Source organism: Pleurodeles waltl, chromosome 12, assembly GCF_031143425.1.
Source record: "Pleurodeles waltl isolate 20211129_DDA chromosome 12, aPleWal1.hap1.20221129, whole genome shotgun sequence".
Taxonomy (NCBI): Eukaryota; Metazoa; Chordata; class Amphibia; order Caudata; family Salamandridae; genus Pleurodeles; species Pleurodeles waltl.
The window spans coordinates 124,225,300-124,240,244 of NC_090451.1; the positions used below are offsets into that span (position 1 = coordinate 124,225,300).

General features: G+C 42.6%; 3 non-coding genes across 3 annotated transcripts; all 3 read right to left on the reverse strand.

The window, feature by feature from the left end:
• Window positions 1-3,219: 3,219 nt before the first annotated feature.
• On the reverse strand, window positions 3,220-3,301 carry TRNAL-UAG (transfer RNA leucine (anticodon UAG)). The gene has a single exon. It is a non-coding gene; the product is annotated as a tRNA-Leu (tRNA).
• Window positions 3,302-7,421: 4,120 nt separating this feature from the next.
• TRNAL-UAG (transfer RNA leucine (anticodon UAG)) lies at window positions 7,422-7,503 on the reverse strand. The gene has a single exon. It is a non-coding gene; the product is annotated as a tRNA-Leu (tRNA).
• A 4,122-nt stretch (window positions 7,504-11,625) lies between these two features.
• Window positions 11,626-11,707, reverse strand: TRNAL-UAG (transfer RNA leucine (anticodon UAG)). Its single transcript has one exon. It is a non-coding gene; the product is annotated as a tRNA-Leu (tRNA).
• Between the last annotated feature and the right edge of the window lie 3,238 nt (window positions 11,708-14,945).

Consider the following 14,945-nt stretch of genomic DNA (forward strand, 5'->3'; position numbering starts at 1 on the left):
GAATTACTTGATTGCTTTGTGATAATTTTCATTACTCCGAATTGGAAGCTCCCCTACCCCAGTAATAACGTTTGAGGTATTGCCTCCCTACCACACCAACAAGGCCACCCTCTGACCAAGTCCTTTGCCTCTCTTCAGAACTACCATAAGGCCCTCCATGCACTAGGAACTTTTTGCTTGACGACCATGTAAGCGTCCTTGGAATATTGATATTTAGAAGTAACAATGTTTGTTTATTTTAACTAACTGACCTTTTTAGGGTCTCGCTTGATAGACTCTGTAGTATTCAGTAAAGGGCTTGGAGCCCGCATGTCTCTCACCATTTTTTTATTTATGTGGCACTCTTCTTTACAGTTTCCTAATTCATCAAGGCATGTCTTGCATAATTTCCGTTCCTCTCTGTAGAGCAGCGACCAAGCGTTGATTGATTCAGCTTAATCAGTGCCTGACCGCTGCTCCCCACCTGATCAAGGTACTATTTTTTCCTTTTACCTTCTAGTGCCCTGCAAACAGAAGGCTTGTGACTGGCAAAAACATGACCAGCAGGTCAACCAAAACTGTTAAGTTTTAAATTTAAATCGAACTTTCTTTTATTTTGCCAAATCGTCTTTTCCCACGTTCCACGCATGTTTTCTTTTGTTTTTGTTCGTGGGCGCTCTTCTCAAAAGATGACGATTAGCTTGTTTAAAATATTGCAAAACAACAGTGTTTCTTTATTATGTGTAAATTCTGAAATTATGCTTTGACACATAATCCTGCGGTACACTTCAATCCACCCCACTCCAATCTGCCCCACTACAATCCACCCCCATCCAGACCACTTCACCCACACTAATCCACCTCACTCCAGTCCAAATCACTCACCCGAATCCAATCCACTCTAACTCATCCCACTCCAACCCTCTCCAGCCACCCCTATCAAATCTGTCTCACTCCAATTTGCCCCACTCTAATAAAAAACAATCTGCACCACTCCAAAACAATCTGTCCTACTCCGATCCAAAACAATCTGACCCACTCCAATCTGCCCGACTCCACTTCAAAACAATCTCCCCTACTCCAATTCAAAACAATCTACCCCACTGCAATCTTCTGCACTCCAATCCAAAACAAACTACCACACTGCAATGTAAAAAAATCTGCCATACTGCAATCGAAAACAATCTGTCACACCCCAGGCAGTGGTGGCTGGTGCACTTTGAAAGGAGGGGGTGGGAGGGAACAATAGTTCATCTGAAGCTAAGTGAAGAAATTGGAATAAAATAGTGCATTTTAACCCCTTCGCTGCCAGGCCTTTTCCCCCTCAGGTGCCAGGCATTTTTGTTGGCTATTTGGGGCAGGACGCGCTTAGGCCATCATACATTTTTGTCCACATAAGCTACCCACGCCAAATTTGTGTCCTTTTTTTTGCAACATCCTAGGGATTCTAGAGGTACCCAGACTTTGTGGGTTCCCCTGAAGGAGACCAAGAAATTAGCCAAAATACAGTAAAAATTTATTTTTTTAAAAATAAATGGAAAAAAGGGCTGGAGAAGAAGGCTTGTGGTTTTTGTCCCTGAAATTGGCATCCACAAAGGGTTTGCAGTGCTAAAATCACCAGCTTCCCAGCTTTCAGGGACAGGCAGACTTGAATCAGAAAACCCAATTTTTCAACTCAATTTTGGCATTTTACTGGGACATACCCCATTTTTACGATTTTGTGTGCTTTTAGCCTCCTTCCAGTCAGTGACAGAAATGGGTGTGAAACCAATGCTGGATCCCAGTAACCTAAACATTTGTGAAAAGAAGACAACATTCTGAATTCAGCAATGGGTAACTTGTGTAGATCTTACAAGGGTTTCCTACAGAAAATAACAACTGAACTAAAAAAAAATATTGAAATTGAGGTGAAAAAAACAGCCATTTTTCTCTACGTTTTACTCTGTAACTTTTTTCTGCAATGTCAGAATTTTGAAAGCAATATACTGTTACGTCTGCTGGACTCTTCTGGTTGCGGGGATATATTGGGCTTGTAGGTTCATCAAGAACCCTAGGTATCCAGAGAAAATAAATGAGCTGCACCTTGCAGTGGGTTTTCTTTCTATACCGGGTATACAGCAATTAATTTGCCGAAGTATAAAGAGTGAAAAATAGGTATCAAGAAAACCTTTCTATTTCCAAAATGGGCACAAGATAAGGTGTTGAGGAGCAGTGGTTATTTGCACATCTCTGAATTCTGGGGTGCCCACACTAGCATGCGAATTAAAGGGCATTTCTCATGTAGACGTCTTTTTTACACACTGTCTTATATTTGGAAGGAAAAAATGTAGATAAAGACAAGGGGCAGTATCACTTGTTTTGCTATTCTATGTTTCCTCAAGTCTCCCGATAAAAATGGTACCGCACTTGTGTGGGTAGGCCTAGCGCCTGCGACAGGAAGTGCCCCAAAACACAACGTGGACACATACAATTTTCCCAAGGAAAACCAAAACCTATGTAAAAGACATTGTCATTTGCAACGCCAATAGCTCTAACTCTCCCAAATGTGAGACCTTTCGCATTGCAAATGCTTGTTTTTTTGTGCAGACAAGTATTCGTGGAGCCTGCTTTGGTTCTTAAGACCTCAGACCTAAAGCAAAGCTTAGACAGAAACATAGCAATGTGCCCTTTGCACACAGTTAGAGATACAACTACATGGAGTTATATATAGGTGTGCACGGCCATTGTGCACAATTCTGTTGTGATATAAAGTTTCGGTATGGGTTATTGAGAGTTCGTAGTTATGGCCGAGTGGCTACGGTGATGAGCTTGAAATTCATTGGGGGTTCCTTGCGCAGGTTCGAATCCTGCCGAGTACGTCACTTGTTTATTTTAAACCTGATATTTAAAATAACTGTGAAGAACACATTTACCAACTTTATTTGGGAAGATAGATAATTTGCTTTAAATCTTTATTTAACAGAGGTTCGATTTTATTTTGCAGAGAGAAGAGCGGGGTGACCGCGTGGGGAGAACAAATTATTTGTTAAACCTTCCATTTGAAGGTGATCTAAGCAGAATGAAGGAAAACAACAGCAGCGCCCATCAGCCGATTTCTTGGGAGTCCACGGTTTAGGAGTTTACTTAGAAGGAGACTGTAAAAGAGTTTTAAAATTAGGGACCTATTGGTAGAGTCACTGTGCATGCAAATTGAAGGGGCAGGAGGGAGATGCGTCATTAAGATCTGTTAAAATCCATCTCTGGCAGCGGTGGGATTCGAACCCACGCCTCCAAAGAGACTGGAGCCTAAATCCAGCGCCTTAGACCGCTCGGCCACGCTACCTTCAGTTTTCTGTGTGTCTGTGCACTTCATGAGCACCGAAACCCTGCGTCTTGGCACTCTGTGTGGAAAGTCGAGTCGATAAACCGTTTAAAGGACATGATTACAATGTCGGGAGGGTGATGTGGTAATTGAAGGTTATCTCTCTTACTCAGTCACTGCACAAGTCTTCTCCCACCTGCTCGGACCTAGTGCAATCACCTTAAAAGACAACACTCTCCGAGCAATGACTTCCAACCAAGGTATAAGCACCTGCTCTACATAGGCAATGTGACTCCATCATTTTCTAATGAAACAAGTGTTTATACTGGTGGGGTCATTTCTTTGGGTGGGATCTAATGAATGAGCAGTTCATTCAAAAATAACCGAGGAGTTGCACGTATTCATGACATTAGCCCTATTGCCGCACCCAGTATCCCCAACATACTGTTTAGCTTTCCAGTGACGTCATGTCTGGTGTGGCCTATTCACATTCCGCTGTTAATATTTTTTAGCCAACAGAATTCCACACTTCCCGGTCTTTGAGCTCACATTGAAAAGGCACAAGTCCCAAAATGCAACCGGGTGCTGTTTAAAACTCCAGCACTGGTGGGCGGTGCCCCAGGTGACATGGGGTCCACCTGGATGCTCTGACTGCCTTTCACGTGACAGTCACAGACACACACAGGACAGAGGATCAAAAGCTATTCTGAAAGAAGTAAGCACAACAGGCCCACGTGAAACTAAACTTTTTAAATAGATGATTTTTGTTTCTATTGACCGGGTTCTCACTCGTTCTGCGCGCCAAGTCAAATGTAAATGAGCCTCGCAATAAAAATGCACAGAGGATGGTAAAATTCACTTCACTCTGCGCTCGTTGATGCTGAGAGCATGGTTGTCAGCCCGCACGCTTGTTATTTTGATGTGGAATTACTTGATTGCTTTGTGATAATTTTCATTACTCCGAATTGGAAGCTCCCCTACCCCAGTAATAACGTTTGAGTTATTACCTCCCTACCACACCAACAAGGCCACCCTCTGACCAAGTCCTTTGCCTCTCTTCAGAACTACCATAAGGCCCTCCATGCACTAGGAACTTTTTGCTTGACGACCATGTAGGCGTCCTTGGAATATTGATATTTAGAAGTAACAATGTTTGTTTATTTTAACTTACTGACCTTTTTAGGGTCTCGCTTGATAGACTCTGTAGTATTCAGTAAAGTGCTTGGAGCCCGCATGTCTCTCACCATTTTTTTATTTATGTGGCACTCTTCTTTACAGTTTCTTAATTCATCAAGGCATGTCTTGCATCATTTCCGTTCCTCTCTGTAGAGCAGCGACCAAGCGTTGATTGATTCAGCTTAATCAGTGCCTGACCGCTGCTCCCCACCTGATCAAGGTACTATTTTTTCCTTTTACCTTCTAGTGCCCTGCAAACAGAAGGCTTGTGACTGGCAAAAACATGACCAGCAGGTCAACCAAAACTGTTAAGTTTTAAATTTAAATCGAACTTTCTTTTATTTTGCCAAATCGTCTTTTCCCACGTTCCACGCATGTTTTCTTTTGTTTTTGTTCGTGGGCGCTCTTCTCAAAAGATGACGATTAGCTTGTTTAAGATATTGCAAAACAACAGTGTTTCTTTATTATGTGTAAATTCTGAAATTATGCTTTGACACATAATCCTGCGGAATACTTCAATCCACCCCACTCCAATCTGCCCCACTACAATCCACCCCCATCCAGACCACTTCACCCACACTAATCCACCTCACTCCAGTCCAAATCACTCACCCGAATCCAATCCACTCTAACTCATCCCACTCCAACCCTCTCCAGCCACCCCTATCAAATCTGTCTCACTCCAATTTGCCCCACTCTAATAAAAAACAATCTGCACCACTCCAAAACAATCTGTCCTACTCCGATCCAAAACAATCTGACCCACTCCAATCTGCCCGACTCCACTTCAAAACAATCTCCCCTACTCCAATTCAAAACAATCTACCCCACTGCAATCTGCTGCACTCCAATCCAAAACAAACTACCACACTGCAATCCAAAACAATCTGCCATACTGCAATCGAAAACAATCTGTCCCACCCCAGGCAATGGTGGCTGGTGCACTTTGAAAGGAGGGGGTGGGAGGGAACAATAGTTAATCTGAAGCTAAGTGAAGAAATTGGAATAAAATAGTGCATTTTAACCCCTTCGCTGCCAGGCCTTTTCCCCCTCAGGTGCCAGGCATTTTTTTGGCTATTTGGGGCAGGACGCGCTTAGGCCATCATACATTTTTGTCCACATAAGCTACCCACGCCAAATTTGTGTCCTTTTTTTGCAACATCCTAGGGATTCTAGAGGTACCCAGACTTTGTGGGTTCCCCTGAAGGAGACCAAGAAATTAGCCAAAATACAGTAAAAATGTATTTTTAAAAAAATAAATGGAAAAAAGGGCTGGAGAAGAAGGCTTGTGGTTTTTGTCCCTGAAATTGGCATCCACAAAGGGTTTGCAGTGCTAAAATCACCAGCATCCCAGCTTTCAGGGACAGGCAGACTTGAATCAGAAAACCCAATTTTTCAACTCAATTTTGGCATTTTACTGGGACATACCCCATTTTTACGATTTTGTGTGCTTTTAGCCTCCTTCCAGTCAGTGACAGAAATGGGTGTGAAACCAATGCTGGATCCCAGTAACCTAAACATTTGTGAAAAGAAGACAACATTCTGAATTCAGCAATGGGTAACTTGTGTAGATCTTACAACGGTTTCCTACAGAAAATAACAACTGAACTAAAAAAAAATATTGAAATTGAGGTGAAAAAAACAGCCATTTTTCTCTACGTTTTACTCTGTAACTTTTTTCTGCAATGTCAGAATTTTGAAAGCAATATACTGTTACGTCTGCTGGACTCTTCTGGTTGCGGGGATATATTGGGCTTGTAGGTTCATCAAGAACCCTAGGTATCCAGAGAAAATAAATGAGCTGCACCTTGCAGTGGGTTTTCTTTCTATACCGGGTATACAGCAATTAATTTGCCGAAGTATAAAGAGTGAAAAATAGGTATCAAGAAAACCTTTCTATTTCCAAAATGGGCACAAGATAAGGTGTTGAGGAGCAGTGGTTATTTGCACATCTCTGAATTCTGGGGTGCCCACACTAGCATGCGAATTAAAGGGCATTTCTCATGTAGACGTCTTTTTTACACACTGTCTTATATTTGGAAGGAAAAAATGTAGATAAAGACAAGGGGCAGTATCACTTGTTTTGCTATTCTATGTTTCCTCAAGTCTCCCGATAAAAATGGTACCGCACTTGTGTGGGTAGGCCTAGCGCCTGCGACAGGAAGTGCCCCAAAACACAACGTGGACACATACAATTTTCCCAAGGAAAACCAAAACCTATGTAAAAGACATTGTCATTTGCAACGCCAATAGCTCTAACTCTCCCAAATGTGAGACCTTTCGCATTGCAAATGCTTGTTTTTTTGTGCAGACAAGTATTCGTGGAGCCTGCTTTGGTTCTTAAGACCTCAGACCTAAAGCAAAGCTTAGACAGAAACATAGCAATGTGCCCTTTGCACACAGTTAGAGATACAACTACATGGAGTTATATATAGGTGTGCACGGCCATTGTGCACAATTCTGTTGTGATATAAAGTTTCGGTATGGGTTATTGAGAGTTCGTAGTTATGGCCGAGTGGCTACGGTGATGAGCTTGAAATTCAGTGGGGGTTCCTTGCGCAGGTTCGAATCCTGCCGAGTACGTCACTTGTTTATTTTAAACCTGATATTTAAAATAACTGTGAAGAACACATTTACCAACTTTATTTGGGAAGATAGATAATTTGCTTTAAATCTTTATTTAACAGAGGTTCGATTTTATTTTGCAGAGAGAAGAGCGGGGTGACCGCGTGGGGAGAACAAATTATTTGTTAAACCTTCCATTTGAAGGTGATCTAAGCAGAATGAAGGAAAACAACAGCAGCGCCCATCAGCCGATTTCTTGGGAGTCCACGGTTTAGGAGTTTACTTAGAAGGAGACTGTAAAAGAGTTTTAAAATTAGGGACCTATTGGTAGAGTCACTGTGCATGCAAATTGAAGGGGCAGGAGGGAGATGCGTCATTAAGATCTGTTAAAATCCATCTCTGGCAGCGGTGGGATTCGAACCCACGCCTCCAAAGAGACTGGAGCCTAAATCCAGCGCCTTAGACCGCTCGGCCACGTTACCTTCAGTTTTCTGTGTGTCTGTGCACTTCATGAGCACCGAAACCCTGCGTCTTGGCACTCAGTGTGGAAAGTCGAGTCGATAAACCGTTTAAAGGACATGATTACAATGTCGGGAGGGTGATGTGGTAATTGAAGGTTATCTCTCTTACTCAGTCACTGCACAAGTCTTCTCCCACCTGCTCGGACCTAGTGCAATCACCTTAAAAGACAACACTCTCCGAGCAATGACTTCCAACCAAGGTATAAAAGCACCTGCTCTACATAGGCAATGTGACTCCATCATTTTCTAATGAAACAAGTGTTTATACTGGTGGGGTCATTTCTTTGGGTGGGATCTAATGAATGAGCAGTTCATTCAAAAATAACCGAGGAGTTGCACGTATTCATGACATTAGCCCTATTGCCGCACCCAGTATCCCCAACATACTGTTTAGCTTTCCAGTGACGTCATGTCTTGTGTGGCCTATTCACATTCCGCTGTTAATATTTTTTAGCCAACAGAATTCCACACTTCCCGGTCTTTGAGCTCACATTGAAAAGGCACAAGTCCCAAAATGCAACCGGGTGCTGTTTAAAACTCCAGCACTGGTGGGCGGTGCCCCAGGTGACATGGGGCCCACCTGGATGCTCTGACTGCCTTTCACGTGACAGTCACAGACACACACAGGACAGAGGTTCAAAAGCTATTCTGAAAGAAGTAAGCACAACAGGCCCACGTGAAACTAAACTTTTTAAATAGATGATTTTTGTTTCTATTGACCGGGTTCTCACTCGTTCTGCGCGCCAAGTCAAATGTAAATGAGCCTCGCAATAAAAATGCACAGAGGATGGTAAAATTCACTTCACTCTGCGCTCGTTGATGCTGAGAGCATGGTTGTCAGCCCGCACGCTTGTTATTTTGATGTGGAATTACTTGATTGCTTTGTGATAATTTTCATTACTCCGAATTGGAAGCTCCCCTACCCCAGTAATAACGTTTGAGGTATTACCTCCCTACCACACCAACAAGGCCACCCTCTGACCAAGTCCTTTGCCTCTCTTCAGAACTACCATAAGGCCCTCCATGCACTAGGAACTTTTTGCTTGACGACCATGTAGGCGTCCTTGGAATATTGATATTTAGAAGTAACAATGTTTGTTTATTTTAACTTACTGACCTTTTTAGGGTCTCGCTTGATAGACTCTGTAGTATTCAGTAAAGTGCTTGGAGCCCGCATGTCTCTCACCATTTTTTTATTTATGTGGCACTCTTCTTTACAGTTTCTTAATTCATCAAGGCATGTCTTGCATCATTTCCGTTCCTCTCTGTAGAGCAGCGACCAAGCGTTGATTGATTCAGCTTAATCAGTGCCTGACCGCTGCTCCCCACCTGATCAAGGTACTATTTTTTCCTTTTACCTTCTAGTGCCCTGCAAACAGAAGGCTTGTGACTGGCAAAAACATGACCAGCAGGTCAACCAAAACTGTTAAGTTTTAAATTTAAATCGAACTTTCTTTTATTTTGCCAAATCGTCTTTTCCCACGTTCCACGCATGTTTTCTTTTGTTTTTGTTCGTGGGCGCTCTTCTCAAAAGATGACGATTAGCTTGTTTAAGATATTGCAAAACAACAGTGTTTCTTTATTATGTGTAAATTCTGAAATTATGCTTTGACACATAATCCTGCGGAATACTTCAATCCACCCCACTCCAATCTGCCCCACTACAATCCACCCCCATCCAGACCACTTCACCCACACTAATCCACCTCACTCCAGTCCAAATCACTCACCCGAATCCAATCCACTCTAACTCATCCCACTCCAACCCTCTCCAGCCACCCCTATCAAATCTGTCTCACTCCAATTTGCCCCACTCTAATAAAAAACAATCTGCACCACTCCAAAACAATCTGTCCTACTCCGATCCAAAACAATCTGACCCACTCCAATCTGCCCGACTCCACTTCAAAACAATCTCCCCTACTCCAATTCAAAACAATCTACCCCACTGCAATCTTCTGCACTCCAATCCAAAACAAACTACCACACTGCAATCCAAAACAATCTGCCATACTGCAATCGAAAACAATCTGTCCCACCCCAGGCAATGGTGGCTGGTGCACTTTGAAAGGAGGGGGTGGGAGGGAACAATAGTTAATCTGAAGCTAAGTGAAGAAATTGGAATAAAATAGTGCATTTTAACCCCTTCGCTGCCAGGCCTTTTCCCCCTCAGGTGCCAGGCATTTTTTTGGCTATTTGGGGCAGGAGGCGCTTAGGCCATCATACATTTTTGTCCACATAAGCTACCCACGCCAAATTTGTGTCCTTTTTTTGCAACATCCTAGGGATTCTAGAGGTACCCAGACTTTGTGGGTTCCCCTGAAGGAGACCAAGAAATTAGCCAAAATACAGTAAAAATGTATTTTTAAAAAAATAAATGGAAAAAAGGGCTGGAGAAGAAGGCTTGTGGTTTTTGTCCCTGAAATTGGCATCCACAAAGGGTTTGCAGTGCTAAAATCACCAGCATCCCAGCTTTCAGGGACAGGCAGACTTGAATCAGAAAACCCAATTTTTCAACTCAATTTTGGCATTTTACTGGGACATACCCCATTTTTACGATTTTGTGTGCTTTTAGCCTCCTTCCAGTCAGTGACAGAAATGGGTGTGAAACCAATGCTGGATCCCAGTAACCTAAACATTTGTGAAAAGAAGACAACATTCTGAATTCAGCAATGGGTAACTTGTGTAGATCTTACAACGGTTTCCTACAGAAAATAACAACTGAACTAAAAAAAAATATTGAAATTGAGGTGAAAAAAACAGCCATTTTTCTCTACGTTTTACTCTGTAACTTTTTTCTGCAATGTCAGAATTTTGAAAGCAATATACCGTTACGTCTGCTGGACTCTTCTGGTTGCGGGGATATATTGGGCTTGTAGGTTCATCAAGAACCCTAGGTATCCAGAGAAAATAAATGAGCTGCACCTTGCAGTGGGTTTTCTTTCTATACCGGGTATACAGCAATTAATTTGCCGAAGTATAAAGAGTGAAAAATAGGTATCAAGAAAACCTTTCTATTTCCAAAATGGGCACAAGATAAGGTGTTGAGGAGCAGTGGTTATTTGCACATCTCTGAATTCTGGGGTGCCCACACTAGCATGCGAATTAAAGGGCATTTCTCATGTAGACGTCTTTTTTACACACTGTCTTATATTTGGAAGGAAAAAATGTAGATAAAGACAAGGGGCAGTAACACTTGTTTTGCTATTCTATGTTTCCTCAAGTCTCCCGATAAAAATGGTACCGCACTTGTGTGGGTAGGCCTACCGCCCGCGACAGGAAGTGCCCCAAAACACAACGTGGACACATACAATTTTCCCAAGGAAAACCAAAACCTAGGTAAAAGACATTGTCATTTGCAACGCCAATAGCTCTAACTCTCCCAAATGTGAGACCTTTCGCATTGCAAATGCTTGTTTTTTTGTGCAGACAAGTATTCGCGGAGCCTGCTTTGGTTCTTAAGACCTCAGACCTAAAGCAAAGCTTAGACAGAAACATAGCAATGTGCCCTTTGCACACAGTTAGAGATACAACTACATGGAGTTATATATAGGTGTGCACGGCCATTGTGCACAATTCTGTTGTGATATAAAGTTTCGGTATGGGTTATTGAGAGCTCGTAGTTATGGCCGAGTGGCTAAGGTGATGAGCTTGAAATTCATTGGGGGTTCCTTGCGCAGGTTCGAATCCTGCCGAGTACGTCACTTGTTTATTTTAAACCTGATATTTAAAATAACTGTGAAGAACACATTTACCAACTTTATTTGGGAAGATAGATAATTTGCTTTAAATCTTTATTTAACAGAGGTTCGATTTTATTTTGCAGAGAGAAGAGCGGGGTGACCGCGTGGGGAGAACAAATTATTTGTTAAACCTTCCATTTGAAGGTGATCTAAGCAGAATGAAGGAAAACAACAGCAGCGCCCATCAGCCGATTTCTTGGGAGTCCACGGTTTAGGAGTTTACTTAGAAGGAGACTGTAAAAGAGTTTTAAAATTAGGGACCTATTGGTAGAGTCACTGTGCATGCAAATTGAAGGGGCAGGAGGGAGATGCGTCATTAAGATCTGTTAAAATCCATCTCTGGCAGCGGTGGGATTCGAACCCACGCCTCCAAAGAGACTGGAGCCTAAATCCAGCGCCTTAGACCGCTCGGCCACGCTACCTTCAGCTTTCTGTGTGTCTGTGCACTTCATGAGCACCGAAACCCTGCGTCTTGGCACTCAGTGTGGAAAGTCGAGTCGATAAACCGTTTAAAGGACATGATTACAATGTCGGGAGGGTGATGTGGTAATTGAAGGTTATCTCTCTTACTCAGTCACTGCACAAGTCTTCTCCCACCTGCTCGGACCTAGTGCAATCACCTTAAAAGACAACACTCTCCGAGCAATGACTTCCAACCAAGGTATAAGCACCTGCTCTACATAGGCAATGTGACTCCATCATTTTCTAATGAAACAAGTGTTCATACTGGTGGGCTCATTTCTTAGGGTGGGATCTAATGAATGAGCAGTTCATTCAAAAATAACCGAGGAGTTGCACGTATTCATGACATCAGCGCTATTGCCGCACCCAGTCTCCCCAACATACTGTTTAGCTTTCCAGTGACGTCATGTCTTGTGTGGCCTATTCACATTCCGCTGTTAATATTTTTTAGCCAACAGAATTCCACACTTCCCGGTCTTTGAGCTCACATTGAAAAGGCACAAGTCCCAAAATGCAACCCGGTGCTGTTTAAAACTCCAGCACTGGTGGGCGGTGCCCCAGGTGACATGGGGCCCACCTGGATGCTCTGACTGCCTTTCACGTGACAGTCACAGACACACACAGGACAGAGGTTCAAAAGCTATTCTGAAAGAAGTAAGCACAACAGGCCCACGTGAAACTAAACTTTTTAAATAGATGATTTTTGTTTCTATTGACCGGGTTCTCACTCGTTCTGCGCGCCAAGTCAAATGTAAATGAGCCCCGCAATAAAAATGCACAGAGGATGGTAAAATTCACTTCACTCTGCGCTCGTTGATGCTGAGAGCATGGTTGTCAGCCCGCACGCTTGTTATTTTGATGTGGAATTACTTGATTGCTTTGTGATAATTTTCATTACTCCGAATTGGAAGCTCCCCTACCCCAGTAATAACGTTTGAGGTATTGCCTCCCTACCACACCAACAAGGCCACCCTCTGACCAAGTCCTTTGCCTCTCTTCAGAACTACCATAAGGCCCTCCATGCACTAGGAACTTTTTGCTTGACGACCATGTAAGCGTCCTTGGAATATTGATATTTAGAAGTAACAATGTTTGTTTATTTTAACTAACTGACCTTTTTAGGGTCTCGCTTGATAGACTCTGTAGTATTCAGTAAAGGGCTTGGAGCCCGCATGTCTCTCACCATTTTTTTATTTATGTGGCACTCTTCATTACAGTTTCCTAATTCATCAAGGCATGTCTTGCATAATTTCCGTTCCTCTCTGTAGAGCAGCGACCAAGCGTTGATTGATTCAGCTTAATCAGTGCCTGACCGCTGCTCCCCACCTGATCAAGGTACTATTTTTTCCTTTTACCTTCTAGTGCCCTGCAAACAGAAGGCTTGTGACTGGCAAAAACATGACCAGCAGGTCAACCAAAACTGTTAAGTTTTAAATTTAAATCGAACTTTCTTTTATTTTGCCAAATCGTCTTTTCCCACGTTCCACGCATGTTTTCTTTTGTTTTTGTTCGTGGGCGCTCTTCTCAAAAGATGACGATTAGCTTGTTTAAAATATTGCAAAACAACAGTGTTTCTTTATTATGTGTAAATTCTGAAATTATGCTTTGACACATAATCCTGCGGTACACTTCAATCCACCCCACTCCAATCTGCCCCACTACAATCCACCCCCATCCAGACCACTTCACCCACACTAATCCACCTCACTCCAGTCCAAATCACTCACCCGAATCCAATCCACTCTAACTCATCCCACTCCAACCCTCTCCAGCCACCCCTATCAAATCTGTCTCACTCCAATTTGCCCCACTCTAATAAAAAACAATCTGCACCACTCCAAAACAATCTGTCCTACTCCGATCCAAAACAATCTGACCCACTCCAATCTGCCCGACTCCACTTCAAAACAATCTCCCCTACTCCAATTCAAAACAATCTACCCCACTGCAATCTTCTGCACTCCAATCCAAAACAAACTACCACACTGCAATGTAAAAAAATCTGCCATACTGCAATCGAAAACAATCTGTCACACCCCAGGCAGTGGTGGCTGGTGCACTTTGAAAGGAGGGGGTGGGAGGGAACAATAGTTCATCTGAAGCTAAGTGAAGAAATTGGAATAAAATAGTGCATTTTAACCCCTTCGCTGCCAGGCCTTTTCCCCCTCAGGTGCCAGGCATTTTTGTTGGCTATTTGGGGCAGGACGCGCTTAGGCCATCATACATTTTTGTCCACATAAGCTACCCACGCCAAATTTGTGTCCTTTTTTTTGCAACATCCTAGGGATTCTAGAGGTACCCAGACTTTGTGGGTTCCCCTGAAGGAGACCAAGAAATTAGCCAAAATACAGTAAAAATTTATTTTTTAAAAAATAAATGGAAAAAAGGGCTGGAGAAGAAGGCTTGTGGTTTTTGTCCCTGAAATTGGCATCCACAAAGGGTTTGCAGTGCTAAAATCACCAGCTTCCCAGCTTTCAGGGACAGGCAGACTTGAATCAGAAAACCCAATTTTTCAACTCAATTTTGGCATTTTACTGGGACATACCCCATTTTTACGATTTTGTGTGCTTTTAGCCTCCTTCCAGTCAGTGACAGAAATGGGTGTGAAACCAATGCTGGATCCCAGTAACCTAAACATTTGTGAAAAGAAGACAACATTCTGAATTCAGCAATGGGTAACTTGTGTAGATCTTACAAGGGTTTCCTACAGAAAATAACAACTGAACTAAAAAAAAATATTGAAATTGAGGTGAAAAAAACAGCCATTTTTCTCTACGTTTTACTCTGTAACTTTTTTCTGCAATGTCAGAATTTTGAAAGCAATATACTGTTACGTCTGCTGGACTCTTCTGGTTGCGGGGATATATTGGGCTTGTAGGTTCATCAAGAACCCTAGGTATCCAGAGAAAATAAATGAGCTGCACCTTGCAGTGGGTTTTCTTTCTATACCGGGTATACAGCAATTAATTTGCCGAAGTATAAAGAGTGAAAAATAGGTATCAAGAAAACCTTTCTATTTCCAAAATGGGCACAAGATAAGGTGTTGAGGAGCAGTGGTTATTTGCACATCTCTGAATTCTGGGGTGCCCACACTAGCATGCGAATTAAAGGGCATTTCTCATGTAGACGTCTTTTTTACACACTGTCTTATATTTGGAAGGAAAAAATGTAGATAAAGACAAGGGGCAGTATCACTTG